The following is an 11,948-nucleotide window of genomic DNA, read 5'->3' on the forward strand; positions in this document are numbered from 1 at the left end:
CAAAGGCATCTCTCAAATCTAAATTTCTCCTCTTCTGCACTCCTTAGTACTCCTCCCCTTCTCTTTCTAATATATTCACCTCCTCCAGCTATCCCATCCTCCTCTTACTCTCGCTTTCTCATCATCTCCTCCTTCTCTTCAACCTTGTTTCTTTCCTGTCCTCTCCTTGTCTTCTATTCCTCCTCCTCTTCTCTTCATTTCTTCCTCACCTCCAGCACTTCTCCTTTTCACCTCCGAGTTGACTTTGAACTGATGTTTCTGACTCTCCTCCTGCTGAACATGAAGCTCCTGTTAGATAACATGTTATCTAAGTTTCTCCTCCGGCTGTTTCCGGCCTCCCATCAGCTGATCCTGAATCAGCCTGAACATCAGATTTTCCACTCATTAGTCTGTTTCTGCAGGAGGGTTCTGCTGCAGCAGAACTAAGTAAACCCCATCAGCCTCAGAGTTTAAACTGCTGCGTGTTATGTTTTTAAAATGTGATGCATCTATCAGTTTCCACCGTGACTGAGTCACACTTGAAATGACCTTTACAGCTGATTAACTGTGCAGCAGTAAATATGTGCTGAAGGAAAAATGATGCTGTGAGTTTTTAATACGCATATCGAGGAAATATTTTTAACAACAAGGTTCAAATGTTTTTATGTGAAGTATAGTGGATGCTTTACGTGTCGCTGTGGAGCAGCATCAGCTCTGATCTGCTCGTATCTTGAAAGGCAGCAAACAATGTCATGCAAAATGGTAGAGAACGCTTTGAAATGTGACCGAACAGGAGGCTGGCAGCGAGATAATGATGAATCACGTCAACATGGAGCAAAATCTCAGAGGAATGTTTCCAACATCTCATCAATAACTGAGAGCAAAGAGAGGTCAACTCACTGTTAGCCTGCTGCTTCTACTGAACTGAATGCGGTGCTGTATTATAGATTCACGTTAATATTTAAGCATCTCGTTTTGCTATCCAGGAACTCGCCTCTTAAACTAGAAAGAAAAACACCTGATGTTCTTTTGTGTCTCTTTGAGCTCATTTTGTGTCTTTGCAGTCAGTTTCTTCTCTTTTTGTCATTGTTTTGAGTGTCTATGGTCGATTTTTTTATGTCTTTATAGTAGTTTGTATCTCTTTGTAGTCATTTAGACTCTTGTAATCATTGTGCTAGTTTTATGTAATCTTGACTGTATCCGTGTTCATTTTGTGTCTCTTTGTGCTTGTTTGTTTGCATCTTTATGGTCGCTTTTTTCTATTTGGGGTCATTTAGTCTTTTTGTGATCTTTTTTTGTCCTTTCATGATCATTTTATGTCTCTTTGTGATCATTTTGTGTTCCTTTGTAGTCATTTCCTGGCTCCTCGTGCTTGTTTTGTGGCAGCAGTTTTAAGTGATTGGGTTTGTGCAGCAGCAGCACAAAAGAAAATTGCCCTTTGCACCAACTCACTGAGAGAAACACACAAAACGCCCAACAAATCAAGCGATGAACTTCAGACTGAGACAGAGTGAGGTCATTGCTTTGGGGGTCAGAGCTGCACATGCTCGGTCTGCTCTTTAATTCTGCACGTGACTGAGTGTGTGACCTTCAGTGCAAAGACGAAGCTCCACAGAAAACCATGCTGCTGTTTGTTTGTTTGTTTGTGTGCTTGTTTGTTTGTTTGAGGTTGTAAATAAAACAACAGTCCTGCACTGCTCCTTGTTCAGATGATTTTCTGTCCCTGTCGTCAGATTTCCGCTCTGATCAGCAGATTCACTGCAGCAAATGTCACTGCTGCATTCATTATGAGGAGCTGACCTCCTCCTCCTCCTCCCAGGGGATTGTGGGTAAGAGGAGGATGAAGCAACATGATCAGATTTTATTGTTCTCAGGTTACAGGATAGACTGTAACACTGATCACTGCACTGCTCTGTCATTGGCCTATAGGGGCTGCCAACGCCCTGCCCTAAGCCTTATATAAAGTTTTTTTATTAAGCTGCTTACTAACACATGTACAAAATACAGCCAATTAGCAACATCCAATCTGATGCCAAACAGATGATGGATTGTGAAAAAATGGAACCCCCACTGGAGAGGGACCCCCAATCTGAAAGCAGCAGAAGCTCTCTGAAGTCGCTTTATGTGTTTTTGATTCATTAACTTTCTAACAACAAATGTTAACAGCCATTTCAAACTTACAGTCAGACACAAGAAGCTCAAATAAAACCAGTGCCTTTATACGGGGGAGAAAATCAAAGTGTGGTTATGAAACGGATGATCAGCTGAAAACGATCGATTCAGCAATGAACCTGGACTGACTGGCTGCTGATCAATACTGGTACTGAGAATAAAACACACAGACACACACATATATAAACTGCAGGACAACTCTGATGAACACTATAAACTGCTATCATTCAGAATCAGCACAGATAATGTATGTTATGTTCCAAAAAGTGAACAGATCATGGATATTTCCAGTTCAGCATTAATCTATCCTTAAAATATTCAATCTTGTTGACTATGAAATTTTAAAAAAAACAACACAATTGTGGTTTGGTGCAACTTCAATTGAGATTTTGTCTAAAAAGTAATACTTCAAAAAGTTACAGCAGCAGTAATACTGGATTTCATGCAATGACGGATAGATTTTGCAACTACAGATCAATTATCAGCTACTTGGAAATATATAATCACTACCTTCTTTCTCCAACACCTATTCTCCAGTCTCCTTCCTCTCCTCTATCTCCACTATAACTGACTTAAAAAAATGTTTGTGATATTGTCACTTGCTAGTTCTAAATTCAGCCAGAAGTTAGCAAAGTGTTTTTTTTATACTAGCAAGAGTTAAGCAAGTGGTTGGTAGTAGAAAAGCGATATGAAGCTGCTGCAGAAATTTTCACTCCAAGCCTAGCAACTAACACTCCTCAATGAGCCGTGCAACAAAAGAGCAGCAACACGTCACCTGCTGGTGTACACTCTGACTCAAAAACACATTTTCTCCTGCAAAAATCCCCCAAATTAGAGCTGATAGAGTCAGCTCGATTCTCTCTGACATACTGACACACAAAACTGGAGCAAAACAACAGGACTGAAGCTCATCACCAGGCCTCCAGAGAGTAAAATCAACCCGGATCTGCTACATCTCATCCTTTAACAGCTCAGACCGGACAACCATTCTTTAACTGTGAGGACAGAAATTGGTTTGTGACATGAAGACAGAGCACTTTAAAAGTCCGAGCACCTGATTGTTGCAATTTGCGTTAAAAACTAGACTCATTGCTCAGTTAAATCTGAACACATAGGATATCCATACTTAATGGTCAGTGTGACTTAGATTTTCCATAGATGTTGTTACCTCTTTTGTCAAAAAAAAATCCACAAACTGTCTTTATAACTCAACAGCTTCCCTGAGAGTCATCATGTTTTTATCAATATCTTTAGATTTAATGGTACACAGAAATTAGAAGATACAGACAGAAACTCTGCCTGCTTATTTACAAAAAAATGTTTTTAAAAATACATTTCTTTATATCTAGGTGCAGTTGATGTGTGTGTGCAACTGTAGCAGTGCAACAAAGAAAAATCTGTTCACATTAAGTGTTTTTCACCAATGAGGGTCCTCACAAGTATGGAGGTTTAAATGTGTGTTTGCAGGTCCCCTGACACTGCAGACCTCAGCTGGCGTGTGTGTGTGTGTGTGTGTGTGTGTGTGTGTGTCTTTAATGTCAGTGTTTCCCATCAAAGACCTTGGCCATATTGATGTACCCTGTTACCATGGTAACAGATCCCCCCAACTCCCCATGCCTTCATTGCCATGGTGACACATTTACATCAAGTGATGGCTCTTTCTGCCTCCCTTGTCATCTCTCTCTCACACACAGACACACTGCCGCAGTTGCTGCAAAGCACACTGAAGAAGATGAAGAAGGAGGAGGAGGATGTGGAGCTCCTGAGAGAGAGGAACGATTTAACAAGCATTAATGCAGCCAGTTAACGGTACAGTTGCTATGGAAACGAACGATCCGACGCGTGTGACCCCAATATGAGACGACGGCATAGAGAGATGAAATAGGAAGAGACGATCAGAGAGAAAGAGATGTGACTTGTAAAAACAAACATACAAGAGGAGACGCAGCTTCTGCTACAGAACAAGCGCAAAGTAAATCCTCGAAACATCCCTTTAGCTGATAAACACACGCACACACACACACATACACACACACATTGGATCGTATAGTCCAGCCTGAAGCAAACAGCTCAGTGCACCTCAGAGACTGAAGCAGCACTCAGACCTCTGACAGCATGATGATCAGGTCAGCAGGGAAAAACACTGATCCTGTGTCAGCGATTACAGAGCAAGAGAGAGAGACACACACAAAAAATAGACAAAAAGGAAAAAGGCAGTAATAAAAAAACGAATAGAGAAATAAAGACACAAAGAAAATGATTGATGTTCAAGCCATTTTTTGTGCCGATTGCAAATTACATTGAGGTGATATAAATTTTTTCGTTTGGCCTATGAACAGTAACATTATTCTGAGTGAATATTTGCACATTCATTATGATTAATCAGATGGTGATCTGCTGTTATAGAAGAAAGGGCTGGGACTGAGTTTGGGTGAGTTTCAATATCCATACTCCCATACTATACATCCATCCATCCACACACCGCTTTATCCTCATTAAGGTCGCGGGGGGTGCTGGAGCCTATCCCAGCTGACTCGGGCGAAGGCAGGGGACACCCTGGACAGGTCACCAGTCTGTCACAGGGCTACATATACAGACGGACAACCACACTCACATTCACACCTACGGGCAATTTAGAGTTATCAATTAACCTCAGCATATTTTTGGACTGTGGGAGGAAGCCGGAGTGCCCGGAGGAAACCCACGCATGCACAGGGAGAACATGCAAACTCCATGCAGAAAGATCCCAGGCCCACGGGATCTTCTTGCTGCAAGGCGAAAGTGCTAACCACTAGTCCACTGTGCAGCCCTCCCATACAATACAGTACATTACAAAAAGGTTTCCTGATGTCCTTCTACATCCAGTCACACTTTGCAGTGTGCAAGTCAGCGTGCTTTTCTGGTCATTCTGACACTATTTGGCACTGTGGCACATTTAAAGTTTACAGCACAATATCACAATGAAGCACACTGTATTAATTAAACAGTATACTCTTTGTAGACAAAGCTGTACTATATACTTAAAGTAAAAAGACAAAGTACGATATTTAAAATACAACCTTGGTTTCTTTAGCAAACACGAAAGAAAACGTGAAGCACCAGGCTTTGGGTCAATATTTAGCCTCATGTTAGACTGAGGAATGGTATGTTAGTTATTGTGTTTAAGGTGAATAAATCAGCCAAATGAAGGCAGCAGAACCAGTGGCTGCACTTGTTTCAATGAGTGAGTCAAGAAGTGGAGTCTTGTTAAGGTAGAACAATGTAAAATAAGTTAAAAGAACACAATATAGTTAAAGACTGTACAGATGCTCCGTTCTAAACGTCTTTCTTCATACTTGCTGAAGATACTGAGACTTGTGCCTTGTGGTTGTTTGCCTCCAAAAACCAGTTGCAGTTTACATCCATGTTTGTCCAGGCTAATAATATTTGACTTTAAAAAGAATTTAATACATGGATGAGTCAGCAAATCAGTATCTAAATTCTATGAAATAGGGTCACAGTTACGGTGTTGCATAATGGCAAGAAAAGTGCAAAGGCAGAACATCAGAATGTCACAGTGGAGCTGACCTTTAGGATATTAAATGTCATCAAACGCAGATTGGAATTTAACAGACAACATGCAAATCATCCAAAAACAACAGGCTGAGGTTATATTCCTCAATAATTCTTGTGCTGAGATGATCAATTTATTTAGATCCATCATCAGAAATTACATGAATGTGGACATGTGCACTCTGATCTCCTCTGAATCTTTATAAATAATGCTGGTTCAAATAATTTAATGCTGAAAATATCAGCTTTTTATATTGGTTTAGAATTCGATAAGGTTAATAAGGCAGGTAGGAAGCACTGTGGCCCATGTAGTTTATCTTTACACAACCTGATGATTAATTTTTTGCTAAAACCAATCAATTAGTTGAATAATCGGTAATATTTCAGCTTTACTTTGGTTCACTACAGTCCTATCAAATTTTATTAAAATTAGATAATTATGAATTCTTGAGTTATGACCAAAAATGAGTTTAGTAAGGTCACAGTGACCTCTGACCAGTAAATTATTGTCAGAATTTTTGTCAGATCCTCACTGAATCCGAGAAAACATTTGTGTTAAATTTGAAGAAATTCCCTGTAATTTTGGATGGAGAACCAAGAAACATATAAATAGGAAAGACACACATGAGGAAAGTAAATGAAAGAAAGATAAACAGTAGACACTAGAACTGCAACAAATACTTGCTTAGTTGTTAACTATCCAATGAATCATCAATTAATTTGATAACTTATTTGATTTCAGCTTTATTCAGTATGAATATGTTTTAGATTCTTTCCTCTTCTTTGACAATAAACTAAATATCTTTGAGTTGTGGACAAAAGAAGACATCTATCATCTCAGACTGTGGAAAAACACTGACTGATTTTTTTTATACTTTCAGTTTTCTGGTATTTTATAGACCAAACAACAAATCAATCAATCTAGAAATAATTGGCAGGTTATTTGACTGATGCCTTAAAAGCCTTAAAAGACACAAACGGAAAGAAAACACAAAGCTAAAGCTACAACAGAGGAAATGTGTTGGAATCTGCTCACATGACAGAAGCGGCACATTATGCTGCAAAATCACTGACATGAATGTATGAACAAAAACAACACATTCAGAAGTCCATTATCAACGTCTAAAGCTGCTTCAGTAACACGAGTCCTAACCTCTACAGTTTTCAGCTGAAATGTCCAACAACAATCAACACTTTGACTGATTCAACCATTCATGTCTTTGTTGCATTAAGTGTCCCAGTAAGTCCCAGCTCACCCTAATAGAAATCCACCAGTGCTTCCTGCTGCAACTGTTCACATATAAAAGCGAACATCAGCTCAGTTTTTTACCCCACAGTAACCATCTTCTACAGCGGAAGTGCTGTGATCAACTCCTTTCAGTCTGAAGCACCACACATTAAATCAGGCTGCTTGTATAATGCAATCTGGTGACGCGCAGATGTATGAGGTAGTTTTAAACCAAATAAATGCGCTGAGAGGACGCCATTTTCCTCCTCCTCTTCCTCTTCCTTCACTCTACTGCCTGGAGGATGCGGTTGCCGCGGTAACGAGACAGTCCCAGAGGAGAAAGAGAGATGGAGGATGGGAGGATGTGGGGGTGGAGCAGGTAGTGGTAGTGCTCTTTGTTCAGAGACGCGTATAGACATGAAGCAAGTTACAGTAAAAACAGCATTTACATCGGGATCCAACTAGGTCAGTGCAACACCAGTTTTATTTTCAACACTAAAATATGCTTATTACGCTGTATTTACTCAACTGTAGGAGTCCACCTTCTGAAACACAAAGTACATACATGACCGTTCAAAAGTTTGGGGTCACTCAGACAACTTCATGTTTTCCATGAAAACTCACACTTTCATTCATGTGCTAACATCATTGCACAAGAGATTCCTAGCCATCAAATAGTTAATGTTATCTTGATTTTTAAAAAATGCTTTTTTAAAAAACAAAATGACATTTTTAAGTGAGCCCAAACCTTTAAAGAGTAGTGTAAATGTGTGTAATTCAATGTCACAAATTTCAATAAAGTTTTGAGTAATTTAATCTTTTCAGAATTCTTTGATTTTTTATTTCCTAATAACTTAAAATAAAGAAAATAAATTCTTAGTTTACACACCCACTCCTACCCTCACACTCTACCTGACACCAACTCCCACTCTAAACCCACTGCAAATCAGCTCTGTTGATTACATTAATTATTACTGTGTAGTAACTGTGTATACCTTTGTCTATTGTCTATTTTATTCTATATTTTTTATATCTGATTGCACCTTGGCTTTTACTAATATTATTATTATTATTTTTATCTTTATCTTTTTTACTTACTATTCAATTTGTACTTGCACCAAGAGCACCAGAGAAAATTCCTTGTAAGTGTAAAAACCTACTTGGCAATAAAACTGATTCTGATTCTGATTCTGACTATTCGTTTGATAAATTATAAATATTATTGACTGTGTCCACCTGTTATCACTGATGACTGGGAGAGAGTCAAGTACAGGCTTTCTCCTACAATAAAGTCTGGATGTTGATGCAAGACAAATTTAGCCAAATGAAGTGCATGCTGGGAAGTGTATGCTAATAAGTTAATAATGTTCTTAAATAACTTGGTAATAGACGTTTAGTCAATTGCATGCATCATTTTATGCTATATTGATGTGATTGCATGACAAAATTTGTCATTTTTAAAGAATAAATAATAACTTATATACATGGATTATTTGAACTTTTTTTTTAGGGGAAAATCACATCAGATCGGAGACGGCCCGAATAGACCGGAGAGACCCGCCTGAGTATTTGGATCCATTCGTCTGGTCTCCCGGATGCAAATTTTGCACACTGCCTTCGTTTTGTCTTCAGTTAAACTGAAGAATTCCCAAACAGCGGAGGTCTTCGGCATCTTGTCTTGTGTTTATGCAACGAAGTGAAGCGTGACGTCGGAGTCGGCAGCCACCCGGCCATTCTGGTGGTGGTAACAAACACGAACGGATGAGCCGAGATGAGGCGAACACAACGGGATGAAGCCGAAGTGGGCCGAAGGCGAATGGAAGAGATGAGCTCCGAATATTCGTATTTTCGTCTGGGGGAGGAGGGGGTAATCACATAGACATATGTGTATATTTCAAAGACATATGTGTATATATTTATGTGATCACAGGACAGGATGAGCCGATATGAGCCGATGTGGGCCGAAGGCGGAGGGAAGACAGTAACGCCGAATATTCGTTCCGCCCGGTAACGTCCGACCTGGCGGTAACGTCCGATTCGGATACCAAAATTAATATCCGGATACTGCTGTAGCGAACGAATATTTGGGTCCAGCCCTACATGGAGGTATTTAATGTTTAGTCAATCAAAATTTACTGCAATTATTTTTTATTATTTCAAGTAATTTTTAAAATGAATGTCAGTATTCTCATTTGTGAATATTGTTCTCGTTTCCTTCTTCTCATCCACAGTAAACAGAAGGTCCCCTGGTGTTTAGACCATTGACATTATTTGCAAACACCTTTTTCAGTCCAACACCTAATCAACCTTCCTTCAGCCTCTAAAGGCCAACAGCAGAATCATCTAAACACTACAAACAGCCAGCAGAGTGAAGGTCGAAGGTCAGAGGTGACAGACCAAAGCGATGTTTAACAGACCCTAAGTCTGACAGCAGACGTCCAACTGTTTGCTTCATTCAGCTGCTTCTTGTTCCTAAAACTCTCCATTATGTAACGTTACATCAGCTCTGCCTCCCGCCAGAATTTTCCAGCTCAGAGAGGAAAGACTTCCTGTCCCTGAAGCTCTCAGAGTCTCTGACTGAGTTGCTGAACCACAACAACATGAGAACAAATGATCTGATCCATGCTCGAGGTCAGAAAACCCTCTGCTTGGTCTAAAAAATACTATGGAAAATACTGACGTGACACTCTGGAGACTAAGCAGTAGTATGCAAAAGTTTGGGCATCACTGGTCCAAACTTCTGTTAGTATGGACGACCGAGATTATCCAGGTGACTCAGTTCTTAGTTATCGCAAATCATGACAAAAACAAACCAATTTTGGATTTATGGATGAACAAAAATGCAGGAAGTTTAATAATTATATAATCCTAAACTATCTGCAACCTGTTCTTACTTCCACCAAACTTCAGTTTCCCCTGGATGGTTAATCACATATCAATAAATATCACCAAACTCTACTGGTGTCCAGTTGGTTTGGTTGTTTTTTCAGGCATCAGCAGGGATCCTGAGTTAGCATCCAGTTTTCATTGAAAACACTTCCTGGAATCGTTATCTACCGTGTCAATGCAGTTACAAGACATTTCCAACAACCTAAAATATCAAATGTCCAACGTCAAATGCCGCTGCAAGTAGAACAAGTCTGGTCTGTTAATAGACAACAGCTTTACAGCCGGCACACATGGTTTCCTGGTCAAAACATTCTTTTCAATGTTTTCAGCAACATCAGTTTCTTATTCTTGTTTCATACATATTAGGAGTGAAAAGGAAGGAGCCTTCAGACTAAAACCATGAAGGTCTTGAACCGGGAACAGTTTGTCTTTTCCAGCCTTCTTCAACTACTTTAGCGTTTGTTTGACACTTTTCTTGTAGCTGCTCTTTCAAATGTATGTTTTTAATGGTGCACAATAAAATAACATCTTTTCCAAAGAACTGTTTTCTGATAATGTTTGGTGTGATGCTATTCTGTTGTTTAGCCGACAGTAAAATTGGAACCAAACTACAAGGAAAAAGAATGGAAGTTTATATGAATTAGCATAAAACTCACAGACGTAAAGGGAAATTTTTCATGTGTTTGTGTTTCTTTTTAGTTGGTCCACATCTCTTTGTGTTCATTTTGTATGTCTGTCGTCATTTTTGCATCTCTGTGTGGTCATTTTGTCTCTCTTTGTAGCTGTTTTGTGTCTCTCTGATGACGTGTTGTGCCTCTGTCGTTGTTGTATGTCTCTTTGTTGTCATTTTGCATCTTTGTGGCTATTCTGTGTCTCTTTGTGGTTGTTTTGTGTCTCTTTGTGGTTGTCTTGTATCTCTTTGTGGGTAGTTGTGGCTATATGTGGTCATTTTGGTGGTATTTCTGTGTGTCATTTTGTGTCTCTGACTCTGTGCCATGACCTCTCAATAATCCTCCCCTGCTAAAATCAACTAAAACATTAAAGCATCAGATTTCTCCATTAAAGGCTCACTTGAAGCTTTGCTCTTTCTGTAAACTGTGAATCCGTTTCTTGTTCAGGCTTGTCCTCAGATAGTGAATCATCCTTAAGAGGAAACTGAGATGTGGACAGTGGAGGAGTTGCTGGCAGCCACACCCTTCATCCTTTCTGCAGCCTCCATCACAGTCAGCCTCCTCCATCAGTGAGCAGCATTAACAACGCTTCAGATCACCAGCAAAACCATCTGCACTTAACCCTGAGGGGCTGAAACCCAACATCCAACCAACTGTCTCTGACCACTTCAGTGTCTAGTTTCACTGTCAATACCATCAACAGTCTGCATTCAACAAAACTAAAACTAGAAACGCTTCATTTTGAATGCATCGCATTAATATTTATCATAAACTTTCCTCATAACTTCCCAAATAATTTGCTGGAAACTTCAGGATATCTCCAGGAAAATCCAGCAAAGTTATTTCACTCCTGTAAATGTAAATTAAACCTTTAAATCAAACTGATACCGTATAAATCAATTATCAGTGTAAACAAACCCTAATCAAACTGTTTTATCTTATTGACTCTATAACTTAGAGTTACTTTAATTAATAATTAATCAAATAATTGGAAATCATCGCAAACATCTTTATCTTCAAACATATTCATTTAGATGAGACAAAGAAAAGCAGTCAGTCCACTCAGTGACAAATAGAGAAATAACTGAAACAATAAGTTGATCATCAGAAACGTTGCTAAAAAAATTATTCCATTTATCGACTAATCGAGTAGTTGGCTCACGTTTCAAGCTTTACGACCAGCACACCTTCTCTGTAAAGGGCATAATATAAATTTAAACATGATACAAATATGATTTTTTAGACTAATCCTGACAAAATAAATGAATCACCTCCATATATCTGTAGTCACTTTGTGGTCTGGAGGAACGACCTGCGACTTTATCTGACCGGTGACACGTCACCAGTAACAGCCAATCAACACTGAAGCACAAATGTTGAAACTGTCTCATTCAATTAAACGTCTAAAACAAACAATGATTTGTAGCATTTGTGTTATTCTAAATATTGAAACAAAG

The 11,948-nt window shown here is 39.2% G+C and overlaps 1 protein-coding gene across 2 annotated transcripts in view; it reads right to left on the reverse strand.

Annotated features, from left to right (window-relative positions):
* apc2 (APC regulator of WNT signaling pathway 2) overlaps positions 1-11,948 on the reverse strand; it is a 43,518-nt gene that overhangs the window by 30,114 nt on the left and 1,456 nt on the right. The window lies entirely within an intron of this gene.

The sequence above is a fragment of the Acanthochromis polyacanthus genome, chromosome 4 (genome assembly GCF_021347895.1).
Source record: "Acanthochromis polyacanthus isolate Apoly-LR-REF ecotype Palm Island chromosome 4, KAUST_Apoly_ChrSc, whole genome shotgun sequence".
In the NCBI taxonomy this organism is placed as follows: Eukaryota; Metazoa; Chordata; class Actinopteri; family Pomacentridae; genus Acanthochromis; species Acanthochromis polyacanthus.